This window comes from Sturnus vulgaris, chromosome 10, assembly GCF_052056855.1.
Source record: "Sturnus vulgaris isolate bStuVul1 chromosome 10, bStuVul1.hap1, whole genome shotgun sequence".
Classification (NCBI taxonomy): Eukaryota; Metazoa; Chordata; class Aves; order Passeriformes; family Sturnidae; genus Sturnus; species Sturnus vulgaris.
In genome coordinates this window covers 19,047,753-19,064,943 of record NC_142252.1, presented here as the reverse complement: position 1 = coordinate 19,064,943, position 17,191 = coordinate 19,047,753, and the positions used below count along the sequence as shown (strand labels likewise).

Sequence of the window (17,191 nt, the reverse complement as noted above, 5' to 3'; positions counted from 1 at the left end):
CAGCTGCTGTGCTGTGCCTGCCAAGCTCTGTCCTGCCTGGCTGGAGTGCCCAGCTCAGGGAAAGCTGCTGCCTTCATCCAGAGGCCATAAAGATGCTGACACCACAAATGTGCACACCAGGGATGTTCACGCATGGTCTCCCAGAGCTGGCCTTCAGTTCACATTGCCTGTGTCCCTGACTGGTGCAAAGGGTCTTTCCTGTGCCCTCCTCAGATACTGCCTTGCAAGGCACAGGATTTCACAGAATCACTGCAAAACTGGAGATCTCCTGACAGAAGCAGAGAAACAGAGGGCTGGGAGAAGGTTCTGCATCACTGAGCTCAATTGCCTGCAGTCACAGGCCATCATTCATAAAATCCCCTTCACCCAGCAGTGAAGCTGTTATCATAAAACTGGTTTTACCTACTTTACATAGTTTACTTTCTTTACCTCCACCTCTTTGTCAAGGGGACTAATTTAATGCTTTATTCTTCTGACAGCTGGAAAGCTTCCCCAAATTTCCAGCCTTCTGCCTATTTGTTCTTGTGTCAATGCTGTTCTTGAGTTGAAATAGCTCTTCCCACCCTGCAGCCTTAGCTCTCCTCCCCGCTGCATCTGTAGACAGCAATGACATCTCTCAAAGCCATAGAAAGGAAAGGCTGAATTTGCTGCGCTTCTCTGCAGCTGTTTCTTGTTTTAATAGACCTTTCCTGAGTTTCTGTGCCAGGACTGTCTGCCTGATGCTCCAGGTAAGATCTCATCAAGCCCTGGAGCAGGAATGTTCACACTAGATATCTGACGCATCATCATAGATTCCCAAAGTCTCTTGGGGCATGCCAGAAAACCTGACTTCACTTTTTTCTCTATCATTTTGAAAGGATAAGCCCCATTTCACAGAAATAATTCATGTCAGGATTCTCTCAGTGCCCAGCCTTGCCCTTCATATGATCACATCCTTCTTCACACTTCCATCTCTCCTGCTGCAGCCTTCAAGTCTATCCCATTTTTTTAATAGTTTCACATTTCTGAATCCCCACTATTGTGCTTATCCACCCTGATTTCATCTCAGCCACAAATTTTGAAGCATCTTCTTTGGTGACAGGAAAATTAGAATTATAAATGCAATTAATCTCCCCCACCAACCGTCAAGGGACACCAGGGTCACCACTACACCCCAAATTTTCCCAAAACTCTTCATAGTTCTCCGGACATTTCCTGCATGATTCCACTAATCCCTGTTCTCTGCAGTTTGACTAATCTTGTCACCATGTCAAATACACTGTAGAAATCCAGAGAGATTAGATCTACTGCACTGCTTTTGTTAAGAAAATCAATTATCCTATCAAATAAAATCATCAAATGCATCTGACACAACATTGCTTTGGTAAAGCTTTGCTGCATTCTTTCCTTTAAAAATAAGTCCTTTTACTTCCTGAAGCTTTGTATAACTGAGGTCAGACAAACCACTTTTAGTCACATAGATCATATTTTTCCTTTAAAAAAATATACTAAATGAGTACTACACAAAGGGGTGACAGGAGCAGGGCCCCATCTGGAGCCACATTCTATACAAACTGGCTCTAGCAAAGCCACAGCAGAATAGCACCTAACCTCTATTACCAGCCTTTCTACCTTTTCTAAAAAAATGTTTGGGCTTTTTTATATTCTTTAATTCAAAAGAGGTTTGAAATCATGCTTTTACAGTGTCAAAGTACAGACTCATGGGTTTAGGAGTCAAGCAAAGTTCCAGAAAATTAATGTAAGACCTGGATTTTCACAAGACCCAAAACAAAATGCTGAATCTTTTCCTATGGCAGCGAGGAAATCTCTTCCAAAAAAAGAGGCCAGAGAATTTGGAAGTGCATAGAAGCAGGTGATTAGAAATGAAAATGAAATTGTGAGTACTACATGTGTTTTGTTTGGGTTTGATCCAAAGGCTTCTGGATGGTGCAGGTAAAGGGCTATTAGATGTTCACAGCCTTCTGTCTGGAGATCTAATTTTTAAGCATTTCTATATCCTTTGGTAACTCTTGAAAAGTACCTGGGTTTGGGGACCTGGTGGGCTCCTAGGTGTTAAATTTACGTTATTAAGTTATCCATTTAAACTTATTTTCTCTCCCTGTTTCCCTTTCTCCCTTCATCCTACCCACTGAAGAACTCCTTGGTTCTTGCCTCAGCCAGGGCAGCTTTTTCACTTTGCTCTCTGAATCCTAATTTTGGTGATGTTACTCTCCCTCATGATGGCCAGATGTGATTGCAGTGCCAGCTTTTCATAGCTCAGGTCTGTGAGGAAGCCCTGAAGAAAGAGATCATCAACCCAGAGACGTGCAGGTAATTGAGGGAGGAAGAGGGGGCAGAGGAGGGTAGGAGGCCATGAGCTGGAGGGATTTCAGTGCCAGAAATGTGGGTTTTGCAGGTCATGCCACATCTTTATGATTCTTTTTCATGTTCCCATGCCTGGGGAAGAGTCTATCAGTCATTGCTTGCTCCTCTACTACTCCTTTGCTCAGCACAGCCCTTGGCTGTGCTCTGCATTCCCTCCTCTCAGTTTTAGCACCCACTGGGACTGTTCCAGTGGCTACTGAGACAGATCTCCAAGCCAGACTGTGCAGGTCTGCAGGAAGGTATTTTTACTAACTGTTTATACTACACACACACAATAAAGACGGAAAGTTAATGAAAATTAAGAAAAATGAGAGCATTTTACTTGAGCTGCTCTAGGACCATCTTAAACAGCCTTGCGTGGGTAATTTAGCTTGTACTGCTATTAGAAAAAAGTAAAATGGTCAGTGACTGGAATTAGAAAAGAAAGTAATGAAATTCAAACATGATTATTATCAAAGACAGGCTCTAATAGGATACCAGAGTCCAGTTGAAAGTTCAGACAAATTTGAGCTTAGTGGCAAAACATTCCCCACTTAATTTTCTGTTTCACAAAACAGTTTTATGAACCTACTAAGGAAATTTTAGCGAATCTGATTGTGCAAGGAAAACCCCTTGTCATAATTAATCCAACTCAGAAATCAGATGCCGGCAAAGGGGGAAATTTCCTTCTCATTTATATTCTTGTCAAACCACTGAAATCAGAAGAGCTTCAGGAAAATTTAAGACTTCCTTTGTAGAACTATATTGCTTGACAGTAACAGGGCTCATACTTACATTTAGACGGTTCTCCCATCATACTCAAATATTATTGACTGTTATTATTTAATGGACAAAAGATCTCTGGAGAAAAATCCAATGTCAGGATTGAAGTTTTTCAAAGCAAAATGCATTTGTATATCTGGAGACAGAAATTAGAGGAGACAGTGCTACTTATACGGTAGAAAATAGAATATAAATATCATAGCAAGTACATAAATGTAGAATCTTGATCCTCTATGTCATTAGAAATAGCTATATTAAAAATTAATGGCATGAAATTTCTTCATGTCAGATATTCCAAGGAATATTCTAGTCACTAAAATATTGAGAGTTACTGAAATAAAGCACATAAATAACATTGGGCACACAATGTCTTTTTGTTCAGTGTCTGCACTGCTCTTGACACAATAGAGCAGTCCCTGCAAAAGAACCCTGAAAGGACTGAGCTGGCCAAAGTAATTAACACACACGATTGTTTTCTCTGCAAAAGAGAGGACAGAAAAAGCACAGCTGCTTTTGGACCCAGACTTGTATTTCTCATTGTGGTGTGTGGGAGAGACCTCCTTGCAATCAATCCAGTACCATTGGGTTCCTGTTTGGCTCCACATCAATGCTCCTTCGTGCTATCCTGCATTCAGCCGTGCCAAATTCTGTGACACTGGCACAGGTGGGAGCATCTCCATCCACTGCTCTGTATTTACACAGGTAGAGCTGAGAGATTAATCATGTCACCATTTCTTTCCCCCTTTGATAGGTGTAATTTTGATTCCTTCTGTCTTGAAATCCTGTCTTGACAAACACTGAAGCGTCTCTGACCTCAGCCCCTGTGTTGGTTCTGCCCTGAGTTTTCTAGCACAGACAAGAGGGCAGCAGTGACAGTGGCACCACCAATGCTGCTGGCTGCCCCCACACCCACACCACTGCCCACAGGGACCCTGCTCTGCCTCCCAAACAGGCCAGTGGCTCCTGCTTGGAACTGCCTCTCACACAGATATTTCAAGTCCTGCAGGCTCTGAAGGCAGGAGCCCATCACTGGTGTAGGGCATTGAGCCTCTCATATCCCACAGTCTGGGGAAGTTCCAGAGCTCTCACAGCTAGGAAAGGCTGTGCCAGGCTCAGGAGGGAAGCCTGGCAAAGCAAATCCCCATCACAGGGTGCTTCACACTCCAGTGCCAACCCCAGCATCCTGTCAGTGCTCCTTTGCATCAGCTACACCACACGGTGCCCCACACACCCCTGCAAGGACAGAGGAAACCAGGGCTCCGTACCAGGCAGCATCTTTCACACTGCACAGGTACCTGCACAGCCTCCACAGCTTCAGAGACCTCCCTGCTCGCTTGGGCTTCCTGACCCTTCAATCCCACTAAACCTGACCACTAAACCTTGATTCCAGATCAGACCAAGAGGGACAGAGGTTCTGTGCTTGTTTGGTGGATTCACCCAAGTTACGTTTGGGGAGACATGTGAGGATCAGTTATTCACCTCTGCTCTGCAAATAGCACAGTCAGTCTGAAGAGCCAGGCAGGCACTCCAGGGAGTCACCTTTGCTTTCCTGAGGGGTTTCATTGGAGCTGGCTGCTGGAGGTTGAGCTCTGCTCAAGCCCACCAGCCTGGCAGGGGTTAAAGATCCAGCTGGGACTACCAGGAGAGCAAGCAGGAGCCAGTGAGCATCGAGGCAGGAAGGGGGAGAGTTGTTTTAGTCATCTGTGCAAAAATAATAGCGATTCTGAGGGGGAAAAATCCAGGTAAATAGACATGGTGTGTGAGATAAACGAGACCCTGGGGATGTTTGTTCCTGCACTACAAGATCCATCATGCTTCCCCCAAACGGTACTGCATTTCCAGGGGTTTTTTATCATTTACTGCTCCAAGAGGCATTTGAAATCTGAGCAGTAAAGAAAAGCATCCTTCCTGCAGTGGCTGTTGGTGGGAAGAGAGGAGATTAGAGGAAAGAGCCAAGGGTCAGAGCCACAAGGTGTGCCTGTGTGGCACATCAGAGTGCCTTTATCCTTAAACACAGGCAGCTGAGAACCCAAATGCATCCCCAGAGCCTGATTCTGCAACACCCTGCTCACAACGCAGCTGGGTCATTAGTTGCAGAAGTACAGACTTCGTGGGACTGTTTTTCCAGCTCTGTTTTATTCCCACCATTAAAACATCACTGGTTTCTGTGGTGTGAAGCTCCAGCTGGGAGCTGCTGCAACAGGGGTTTGTGTATTGTTGGAGAAATTCTCATGCAGTGAGGATATGGCCCCTCATCCCAGTAGGGATGAACTCCACAGCTTGTAATGCATTTTCTGTGCCTCTCTCAGAGGCCAAATTTCGAGTCAAGGTTACTTCTAAGACTCTGAAAATAGAGCAAGTACAGACACAAAAACTTAAATAATCTTCTTAAAACTTTTCAGGGAAGAGAAAAGGTCAGATTACAGGTGTGTCGGTGGACAACTTGTTCCTTTTTTTGTTGGCCTTGTTGTTGTTTTAAAACCTCATGAAACTGGAGAAATAATGAAACATTACTTCAATACCCATAATGAGTATAAAATAATTTCAAGCAGATGTAAACAAATACCATTAGTTAATTAAAACGAGAGATAACTGACTGGCTAAATTCCTCTGGAATCCACTTCAGCTTTTGATGATACATTGATATTTTTGCATATGCAGAATTGAAAAATTAATCAGAGAGGGTGGAAAAAAGAAACCAGTTTTATCAATGAAAAAATGTGTGTTTATGCCAGAGGAGTATCCCTGTAGCTGGTCTTAAAAGCAAAGATTTATCCTTCTGCCTATTTCCTCTTGGAAAGGCTCTGCTTGGTTTCCAAAGCCATTTTTCCCCGACTAATTTATTCATAAACACATCCTGTGTCCTCAGCTGCTGTGGTGGTGGGAGAGAGGTGACAGGTTTGTCCAGGCACTGTAAGCTTTTCTTTAGGGGGAAGGAATAACTTTGTACAAAACCTATCTATATGTGGAGATGTATGTTTAGGACCAAATGTTGTCCTCAGTGGTATAAATCCCAAACAACTCTGCTTCAGTAAGTATAATCAAATCCCTCTGGTCACCCCGCAGGAAAACTGAGAAGAGATTTTGAGCTTTGGTGAATATTTGGTGTTCACAACCATAAATCCTGTGCTGGAGGATTTATGTGCCACTCTAAGCACCTGCTGCAGAATATAGATCAGGGAAATTAAAAAGTGGCATCTTGTGTGAGGTTCCTCCTGTCCCTGCCAGCAGGCATTTTCTCCAAACAGGCTGGGCTTTGAATCCAGCCCAGGCAATGTCCCTCCTGCTCCCTGGCTGCTGTGAAGCTGCCACCAAACATCTCCTTCACCCTACAGACCTCTCCCGTGAGAGTCCGTGGTGTTCTCAAACAGAAGAGCCAAAGGACATCAGACATTGTGCCTTCAGGAGTGGATGTGTGTGATCACACAGCACCAAACACCCTGCACAATGTGGAGGCTCCTCAGGCAGTTTTAGGCCCTTGCTCTTCTGAATTTAAAGTTCATCAGCAAGACAGCAATAATATAAGCTTATCAAGAATTAATTTCAGTCATCCTGTTTCAGTTCTCAAGCAAAGCTCACAAAGGAATTTCTAAAGGCAGAGGATTATTCTTAGTTTGCAAGTGGGAAAACTGAGGCACGGTGCTACAAAACAGCCTCTCCACAGTCCTGCTCCTGGCCAGGCCATTTACCTGTCTGCTTCTTTTATTGCTTCACTGAAAACTCCCTCCCTGGGGCATGGCAAAACCCCTTTCCCTCCCCCTTTGCACACTCCCTCCACAACTGATTCTTTCCAACTCGATCTTTCACTCCTGGAGTGCAGAGCTCAGTGTACAGCACCAAATCAAAGAAACCCAAAGAGGTATCTCACTGATGTAAAGGACATTTTAAAAGAGAGAGAACAGAAATAGAAGCATGAGCTTCATCAGATGAGTGACTATTCCAACAAAGCAAGGCGGCAGCAGCTGAGTAAAGAATAAAAGAAAGAATAGATTAAAGGAGATATTGAATCCTGAAAAAAGGGAGAGTTCTGCATAGCAAATGATTTGCAGGGTGGTGGCAAAAAAGGCAAAAGAATTATCTAGTAATATCTTGCTAAAGTTGCTGGAGAAGTAATATTGACATAGGAATAGGAAAGTGTGGACAGAAAAAGCAGTCAAGAGTTGGAGAAACAGCCAGGCATTGTGTGTAAAATCTGCGAGCATCTAAGTGGCCAATTTGGTGTTTCTGTGAAAGGTGAATTGCACAATGCTTTATCTGTCACAGAGCAGGGAAATCACAGCAGTGTCAACTGGAGCAGTGCTTCAGGAAATTATTGAACAAGCAAGAAACAACCTCTGATCATGGCATTCCAGGAGAGGAGTAAATCCCCAGAATTGCACACAGGGCTTAGACCAAGGTGGCCTGCAAATGTCTGAGCAGCAATCCATTGCTTAACAAATGGGAAAGCAGCAGGCAGCAATTGCTGCTCAGCAGAACTGCTCAGAGCAGGGAACCATCTCTGCCCAAGAGTCTCACACAATATCAGGCTGAGAAAGCACTGCTACTGAGAACCAGGCTGAGGAGAGTAAAATTGCTGAACTGTGAAATCCTGTTGGAATTACTCAACAGTCACACTGGAGACTGGCCCCAGCAGCTGGGTGTGCATCCTCAGATATAAATTTTACCAGCCCTTAAGCAGGAAACATTCCCTGGGCCCAGCAAGCAGCATTGTGTAAGCAGCCTGGTTTGCTGGATTTTGGTTTGTTGCCATTCAAACTTGCAGTCAGTCTTCAGTGATTTGCTGAAGAGGATTGGGCACACTGGAAAACATTTAATTTCATAATTTCTACCAAAAGAATTCAATAGTTTACACAACCCATTGTTGTGAAAGATGATCAGTGAGCCTGGATTTCCCCTGCAGGCAATCACAAAGGATGCCTGACCTATATCTCTGTGGAAAGCATAATAAAGTCAGTGGTGTGGCCCCTGTTTGCACCTGCAGAAGCAGTCTAAAGAAGAAAAAAGGTTTATCCTGCTGTCTTTGCTGATAACTGTCTTAGATAAGTTTCAACTCTGCTGCTCCTCAATACCTTAGGACTAGACCCTGCTGCAGTATGTGAAAGCTTTGATGTTTCTGAAAATTCGCTCTGCTTTAGGATATATTTGCTCTAGGTAACATCCTAATTGGCAAGTATTAAATAATTGGCACATCTAGAAGTGCAGGAAAACTGTAAGTTCTCAAAGATGGAGTGGAAAGTTAGGGAAGGAAGGGTTAACCAGCCTTAATTTTTGCCAGCAACTATATGTGCTCTGCTCCCCATCTGCCCCTGTGAAGTATGAAATGCAGCAGATGTTTGATCCTGATCTATCAGCCTCCATATACAGGAAGGTTGAATTAGTGAAGAAGAAGGCAGAGTAATGTTTGCCAGAGAAGAGCAAGAAGATTTCTGACACCTGGGCAACTTAATGGTGGCAGATGGCAAAAGCTGAAGGCAAAGAGAGGGAGAGATGTGCACCAGCAGCTGGTGCACAAATGGGGACTAGAGAGGCCTCCACTGAAACTGCACAGGAAGAATTTAATACCAGCAGTTCTGTAAGAATGATAGTGTGAATATAGAAAGAGGAGCCTGTGCTTTAATTCAGACAACTATCGTCAAAAGTACCCGATGGATTGTCAGCCAAGGAGATTTTCACAGCAAGAAGCCATCTATTTGCATCAAACACTGTCAGTCTGCAAAACAGCAGCTTCTGGGTCATTTAACAACACTCCAGATGTAGTTATTTTCTCTTAGGCAAGAGGCTCAAAAAGAGCTGTGCAAGAAAAAGGCAGAGCTGGCATATAAAGGGGGACAATCAAGCAGCATGTGGAAGTGATTAGCCAGTCACTGTGATGTAACTCGCTTAAATGAACACTTGGGTGTCCTGTGGTTCTCAGCACAAGACTGCAAGACTGTGGTCAAATACGGGGTTGCATTCACACAGGTGCTGCCTGTTCTGCCACAGGAAAAAGAAGGGAAACCAGGCAGAGCTGAAAATCTGGGGGCTGACATCAACAGGTTTTCTTGATAATTTTTTCATTTAAACGACAGAGGGGAGATTAATGTTTGCTGCCAAGATAATTGTTAGGAATTTATCTTCCCCCACACTGGACTCATCCTTTTCAGGGTATAGCTGCCCTCTGCAAAATTCAGGTCTGAGCTCCACAGCACCCAAGAGTATCTAGATGTGCATGACAGAATCTGGCCTTTTCTGGAGGATCCTTTTTCCTGCTAGACTAATTTTCACTGACACTATGATTATGCATCCTGAACACAACCTGTTACCTGTTGTGCACACCACACCTGCAGCCCTGCCAGGCTAATGCTGCACTGAGCACTGACACTACAGAGACACCCAGCGTGGCAGAGTCATCAACAGATCATTCCTGCAATTCCTTTAATACACGATTCACACCAAGAATCTATGGATTAGTGAGACTGCCTGCTGCTGTTTCAAAAAGACCCAGCAAGTGGGTAGAAGGAATGCTGTCTGGTAGGAATGCAACTTCAAAGTGTACTCATACTGTTCCTAGAGAATTTGTGACCACAGGAGGAGAAAAGGTTATTGTATGTGCAACCTGAAGCTTTAATTATATCGTGTCCTTTCCTTTGCAAGTAGAAATGTCTATTTGTAACTGATAGTTACACTTTCTAGTTACGTATCTATCAAATTCCTGTTATAGTGAGGATGACTCATAATGCAATTATGCATTAGTTGTTCTGCTCATTATATTATTTGGCTTACTGTCAGCATGCAAACTGCAAATGTCCTGAATTCCTCCTGTCCTTCATCCTCCTTGGCCATTTCCTAAGTACTGGTCAGAAACCAACAAAGGCATTTTAAATTGTTGCAACTCATTTGTAAGCAAAGGGTTTTCTCAGATAGGGTCCACTGCTGTACAGCTGAGCAGCAATTTCCTCTCCTACAGAATAGGATTTTCTTGATGGAACACAGTGAAAGCACATGTAAGCCCTCTGCTTCCCTGGACAATCCTACTGTACAACATTCATACCATCCAGGAGGACAGAAAATGGGCATACCTGATCAGATCACACTCCACTGCTCCCTGTATCTTCTTTCCAGCAAGGAGCAGATTGGTGTGCCAGAAAAAAACAACAGCATAGAGCCATAGCAAAGATAGGGAGTGCACCAGTCCCATCATTGATGGCAGCCACTGTTGCTGCTCATGTTTAGGAAAAGTGAGGAAAGGGCGAGTATGATGGAATCTGTCCCTAAGACTGAACCATGTTAACTGATCAGCCCCAGAGGATCCTTCTGGTCATTCCCTGCTTACTCTGCACACCTTGAACAGTTTATTCCCCCCTTCAGTTACTACCCAAGGTAAGAACCTCTCCTCTCCATTCAGTCACACAACTCTCACAGGCAGCTGGCACCTGCTGGCCCTCAAATCTGAGTGATTTTAGCTTACTGTGAAGGACTGAGGCCTTTGGGATGACCCTGGCAGAAAGGTCCATGAAGGAGGGGGAGCTGGGGGAGCTTTTTATGAATCTTCTTATAGTCAGCATACACAACTGGGGAACTGTGAGCATGGGTGGCACCTACCACCTGCTTTAACCTGGTATTGAACATTCTTGTGTCCAGTTCAGACTGAAAGCTCTCAGAAGATCATCAGCAAAGTCAGGACTCCTAGACCTGGGTATCTCCAACCAGAATCTTATGTCTCTTGAACTGCTGTGTCATCCCACTTACAAATCAATGGCACAGTGAGACCCTTACTGAAACAGAAATTTATTTCTTGAGACAATGAGAACTTTTTTTTTTTTCCCTTTTCTTTTTCTGCCTTAAGGTGAATGAAGGGCACATGAAAGATGCAAGATAGGTGACATGAAAAAAATTTCTTTAAATTATTCAGAAAGCAGGAATTGTTCAGTCAGCCCTGCTATCAGCCAGCATGTAGCTGCCCACCTTGAGATTCATGCCTACAAAATTCAAAGTCCCCTTTGCTGCCACCAGTTCTGGAAGAAGCTTGATGTGCTAATAATACCCCACTGTAAACTGAGAAACAAAACTGGAGCCTTGAGCCCTCCCCTCCAACTCACTGTAAGGAGCAGTGGCTAAAGAGGGAAAGGGAGGATGTCCAAGAGCAACACCAAGTGAGGGCATGGGGAAGCACAGAGATCAAAGGCAGCTCTGTTAGGAGCAGCATTGATTCAGAAGCAAACATCATGCTCGTGGTCCCTGCAGATGTCCCCATCTATGGCTGGCTTGCACCAGCAGCAGGTTTGCTGTCACTCATAGTTTCAGTGAAGGCCAATGCAGAAGGAGGAGCGATCAGTGGCCCATGCTGTGCACAAACACTGACTTGCTGTTTGGTAAAGCAAATCTGCCGTTAGTGCTATCCTAACCCTTTCCTTCCCAGGGTGTGAGGCAGCCATAGCTGGGGTTTCACTGTGATCTGCTTTCCTCCTTACTCTCTCCCAACACCATTCATTTCTGAGATGCCTCCTGAATGGTATTTTCATTTAGAGCAAAGGGCTGTGAACCAGGTGGTACTAAAAAAACAGGCAGGAGTGGAACAAGCAGCAATAGAACTAACTCCCCACTTGCCCTGTCCCAGCCTGCCTTGACTCCAGGGTGCCTCCCCAGTCCTTCAGCCCATGTGTGCCATTGCTGCTGGCAGAGACACGCCTGTGCTGGTGGCTCTTACTTTTGTCCACTAGGGACCACACTGAGATCAGCAACACCAAGGAGAGCAGATGTTAACAAGCCTTTCTGCATCTTGACCTGGGCTGGTCCTTAACTGACCACCAAGAAGAACGAGGCTCCAAGATTTCCACAGAGCACAAATATCTCTGAGCCGGGATTTGGTGATTAGCACAGCTTTACTGAAAACAGCAGTGTCCTGTAGCATCTCTCACCACCTCTCTTCCCCACATCACAGGCACCTCACCTCAATGCTGTGCTTTGGTCTCATTTCTTCTGCCCTCCATCATCCCAGGTGCTGTTTACTTAGAAATTCAGACTGCGAGTCCCCGCCATCTGCAAACAGTATTCTGCCTTTTGGGAAGCGTAGTGTACATCTGTGATTCTGTGCATACAAAGCACAGCACAGTCCCTACATCCCCTCTTTCTCTTTATGCCACAGCTGCCTCGCAGAGTTTTAGGAACTTTCAGCTTCCAATCACGACTTCCACCGAGTCCTGCGCCAGGCTCAGCTTGCGGCGGGGGCGGATGCTGCCGGCTCCTCTCGCTGCTCGCATCAGCCAGGAGAGCTACGGCACCTTCCATTCCCGCGAGGGATTTTCTCTTTACTTTCAAAACAATGTGTGAAAGCCTGCTCTGCAGAAACAGTAGCCTCAGTAAGTTTAAGGATGACTGAAGCTATTTCCGCTCCCAGAGAGGTTTAAGAACTACGGAGGGATGAATGGAGTTAGACCTATCGCTGCATTCCTAGCAGCCATCCTATTACAGCCCTGAATAAAAGCAGGGATGGCACGTCTAGCCTAGGTTAACAAACCCTACGGAGTGCATGCCTAAAAGCACTACGAAACAGCCTTAAGTCAGCTGAGAAAACTAATTTCAAGCATGGCTGTCTAGTGTGCCTGTCATTCCTATTATCCTTCTAAACTATTTCGGACATTTTGAGCAGCGAGTACTGAGCGATGAGTTAGCAGGGGTTGTGACATTAATGGTCCGAAAAGGTTTCAGCACCGGGAGGGAACGATGACAGCACTTAACAACCGCTGGCAGTTCGGAGGATTCCGCTGGATCTCTGTGTGTTAACAATTAGCTTTCGCCTCGGAGGAAGATGTGACAGCTCCGGGAGGTAGGATTCGCACGGGGAACAAAGGGAGCTGTTGCTGCTCGGTGCCCGCCGTTGGTGCCTCGCTCCCCGGCGCTCGGAGCGCAGCGGCAGCGCTGGGGAGGGGGCGCTGGGATGGGGACCGCAATACTGGGGGAATTCTGGGGATAGTCCTGTGGTTCATGGCAGAAATGCCTCCAGGGCAATCCGGCTCGAACCTCGCTGCCTGCGGAGTGGGCATTCCACGTAGTTCTTCCCGCGGAGTGAAATACATAGAGGTCATGCAAGAAAACACTTTACTCCTTTTCTACCGAGCCAGCCGGGCTGTTTCTGAGATGGGAGAAGGGAGAGGGGGAAGCTGCCCTAAAATAAAAGGGGAAGAGGAAACATATGGAGCCTGTGAGATGAGGGAGGCATGCTATTAATGTGTAAAATGTGTCTGGAGTGCCACCGATGTCATTTTAAAGGGGGGAAACATTCGCGGGGGAAGGTGGTGGGAGGAATTTTCCGGGTGAGGCACTCCTTAGGTGATAACCTATTGCAAAAGAAGGCGTGATGTGTCCATCCATTTTGCATAATCAAAGCTATCTCCGCGCTGTTGGCATTGTTTTGCTGGACGAGAATTGTAGTTTCAGACAGGAAAAGGCACGATTTCCTCCCGTGTCGCTGCCAGCCCCTTGACACCCTCCTCCCCCTGAGAAACTGGGGTGGGGAAGGATGTACACAATGTTAGCTGGATGCTGAAGGGACTGTGAGCAAGAGCTGGGGGAAGAATGATCACTGTAGGATAAGAGGAAAGCTTCCCCTTGAAAAACCTTGTTTCTCCCCAGCCAGGAGTTCAAGACGATGATAGGAAAAGTTGGAAACCTCATGCACTTTTTTATGATGTGCCTATTTAGCATCACTAGACAGGAAAATGTCCGAACATCGGAGCCAGGTCTGCGTGGCCAGACAGGACAGAGGGGTCCTGGGCAGGGCTGGGCTGTGGGTTCCTGTTTTTGAGAGCGTCACCCTCTCCAGGATAAGCAGCAGGAACATAATGAATGAAAATCATATTTCCATGCATATGCAGAGCCCTTATCATTTCGTGTGCTTGATCTGAGTGTGATGTTCCCTGGGCTGATGAATTGTTTCAACTTGTTCATTAAAGTTTCATTTCCAAACAACAGAGAGACTTCAGAGTGAGTGGTATTTAGTAACAATAAAATGTTCTGCCTGTGGAAATGCTTCTCACAGGACCCATTAAAAATGCACTTAAAGAAGCTGAGAGTCATATCTTGCAGCAAGAGGTATGGAGTCACTTGCTGTGCTAAATGTTAAAATTAAGGTTACGATACCATTCTAAATATATTTTAATGTGGATGTCACTAAGGATACTTTACAATACTGTTGTCAAAAGCTCACAACTTCAAGAATTCTGTTAGACTGGTGGTTTTCATTAAGTCCTCATTAGAAAAATAATGCCTACATAGCAGGGACTTACCAAGTAATTTGAATTTACTCATCCTAACTAATGTTCTCTTTAAGGAGAACTTCAGTGTGTTATACTCTATTGTAAATAGGTCACGATATAATTAATTTAAAAACAAAACACCAATGACAATTTAACATCAAAAGTGCTAAATGCATTCAGTCTAAGTGAATACTGGTTGTGCCAAAAAGAAGCAATATTGGATCAGGAATGGTAAGAATTGCTTTTAAGAAACATAAATATTCCCCATTTGATCCAAGCAAGAACTTTTTAGTTAACTGCATTACTTTGCATTACAAATTTGGTGGGAAATAATTTCAACCCGTGTTGTGTACTCTACTGAGTACATAAAGATAACAGTGAAAACTTTCTTCCAAAGAAATTGTTGCAGCAGTTTGCAATATGGATCAAAGAGTTGTTACGCAGAGATATGAAATCTGTACCAGAAATGAGCAATGCATGTGGAAATCAAGTATATGGATTTTCTTCTCCATCTCACTTTTGTCCAGAAGCTTAGATAATTTTACATTTTTTACTTCAGTGCCTCTCTGAGAGAAAGGTCTGAAAGGGTAAAACCAAGAGGAGGTGGGAGATGACTGCGTTCAACCTGTGCCCAGAGTTCTTTGGGAGACCTGGGCAAATCCTTCAGCATCTCTGGGAAATGGGCATTGCAACAAGGCTTAGGTGGTAATGATGCAATGGAAATACAGACCATGGTGATCAGGGAATGAGGAACACAGCAAAGCCAAATTGTGCCAAACAAGGAGGTTAATGTTTCAGTCATTTTCAATTGTAAAATGTGACACAACACAAATCCTGTGATCCAAAACTAAATCTGCTCTCAAAACTCTCCCAGAAAAATTGGCCACTTAGAAAAACTTCTGCCAGGACCAAATGCCCATTCATCTGAGAGCCTGTCAGAAGTGACTCCAAACCTCCCATCATTCCATCAATGTGCAGATAGTGAAGCAAACTACATCAGATTGATTCACTGTGCTGAGAAACGATTTCCCTGTTTCCTTCAGAAGCTCAATGAGCACTTTTTGCCATGAATCTCACTTGCCTTTCCTGTTATGAATATCTGTGGAGGTCATACAATTCTCTAATTTATTTATTTGATATTATTTAGGGCTTTCTTCAGCAAACAACTCTTGGCTTACAGATCATTTGGGAATGGCAAATGTTTGCAAATTCATACTGTGTTGCTTGGTTCAATCCTGTGGTGTTCCTTGATTAGATGACTTGTGCAGCTAACTGGCAGAAAACGAATTGCAAATTTCACAACCAAGTGTACTGTTTCATACTGGATTTCCATCACACTCTGAGCAGTCAGGTTTAAAATTTACATCTTGCAAGTAGTCATACGAGCAGCACATAAGCACTGAAGTGCTCCCACCAGACAGATGTGAGAGCCAGGTTAAACAGCTTTCAATTTCATATGAATATTCATGAAAAGTGTTTGAATTCCTGCAGCTCTGTTAAAATGAATAGTTGGCATCATCCATCCTGCACTGCATGGGCCATTCTCTCACAGCACTTGTCATGTCCCCATAGTCTCCCCAACTCTCCTGTGTAAGTCCACAGTGCCAGTGGAAACTGTTTGTGCAGCCAATTCAGAAGGAAAAAACACCATAATGGAAATTTCTAATTTTTCCACATTATAACTTCTCCTGTTGTGCCTGTCTTACACATTCTGTGACATGAAGACAGCCAATAGGTAGGACAACAAGAGACCATTAACAGTGAGTGCAGGAGAAAACACTGAAAGAGGGGAAAATAAAGGTGACAGGCAGAGGGAGGGATCAGTGGCACATAGAGCAGGTACAGAGGAGGTAGGAATGGGAACAGCAGGAACACCTAATATACAAGTACAATTTTTAACAATGAATCTAGTGAATTTGGGGCATTAACCTCAAGGTCTTTGGCATTATCAGACTCAGCCCACAGAAAGCCCTGGAGGGGTTTCTCCCAGTCCCTCTCTGTGCTCACCAAAAGTGCCACCAAGCAAGGGGGTGACATAGTTTACTTTTTATCATGCAGGGGCAAGATAACACACCATGGAGTTATGGAAGAGTTGTGAAAGTGGCAGATGAGAAGAAAACTAACTCCTAATATATGATTTAAAAGCAGTCAAAACCAGTTGGGTGAAGAATTTCTGTCAAACCTATTTCCTCACAGACACAAAAAAATTCAGCTGCCAAAACACCAAGCTCTTTTACTCAGAAACAAATCAAGTGGAGAAGGTTATAAAACATGAATATATTTGCCTTTTGAGATATTTTTGCACTGTACTTATGTCATATAGGAGGAAACCTCATGTCTCCCACTGAGTGAGCTCTATTGTCCATGTACTTTATATAGAAAGTCTGGTGTGCACTAAATCAACAGGGTTGCTAAGACTTCATAGAGGCAACCAGCAGTTACACCCCCGTCAGATGGCCCCTTTTTACCTTTTCAATGATTTTAAAGTCCAATGATCCTAGATATCCTTTTTTTTATTCTAAAAATAGAAGTGGGCCTAAATTGCAAGTGCTGTGAGTCACACAGTGAGAGTCACTACAGGCAACACACGTGTATTCATTTTCTGTCAGAGCACACGTAACACCAGACTGATACTGCCTGGGGAGAGTAAGAGAATGAGAAGAATTAGAGGGACTAAAAACAGAGCAAATACAGAGAATCTTTGCTGGGACAAAAATTGACTTGATGTAATCTGGAATAAAATCCCCAACTTGAAATTCCCCCTAGATGCTGTTAAATCTCCTATTATGTCTTCTTTTTCTTTCTTAATACAAATCAGGACATAAATAACT

The 17,191-nt window shown here is 44.2% G+C and overlaps 1 protein-coding gene across 4 annotated transcripts in view; it reads left to right on the top strand.

The window, feature by feature from the left end:
* KCNMB2 (potassium calcium-activated channel subfamily M regulatory beta subunit 2) overlaps nt 1-17,191 on the top strand; it is a 138,530-nt gene that overhangs the window by 33,559 nt on the left and 87,780 nt on the right. Inside the window, exon 1 of one of the 4 annotated variants that reach the window (XM_088171004.1) lies at nt 12,268-12,931. The exons of 2 other annotated variants lie outside the window; for them this stretch is intronic. The gene's annotated coding sequence lies outside the window, so the exon portion shown is untranslated. Of the gene's footprint in view, nt 1-12,267; nt 12,932-17,191 lie in introns of those variants that run through there. One more of the 4 variants, XM_088171005.1, reaches the window with a different exon arrangement.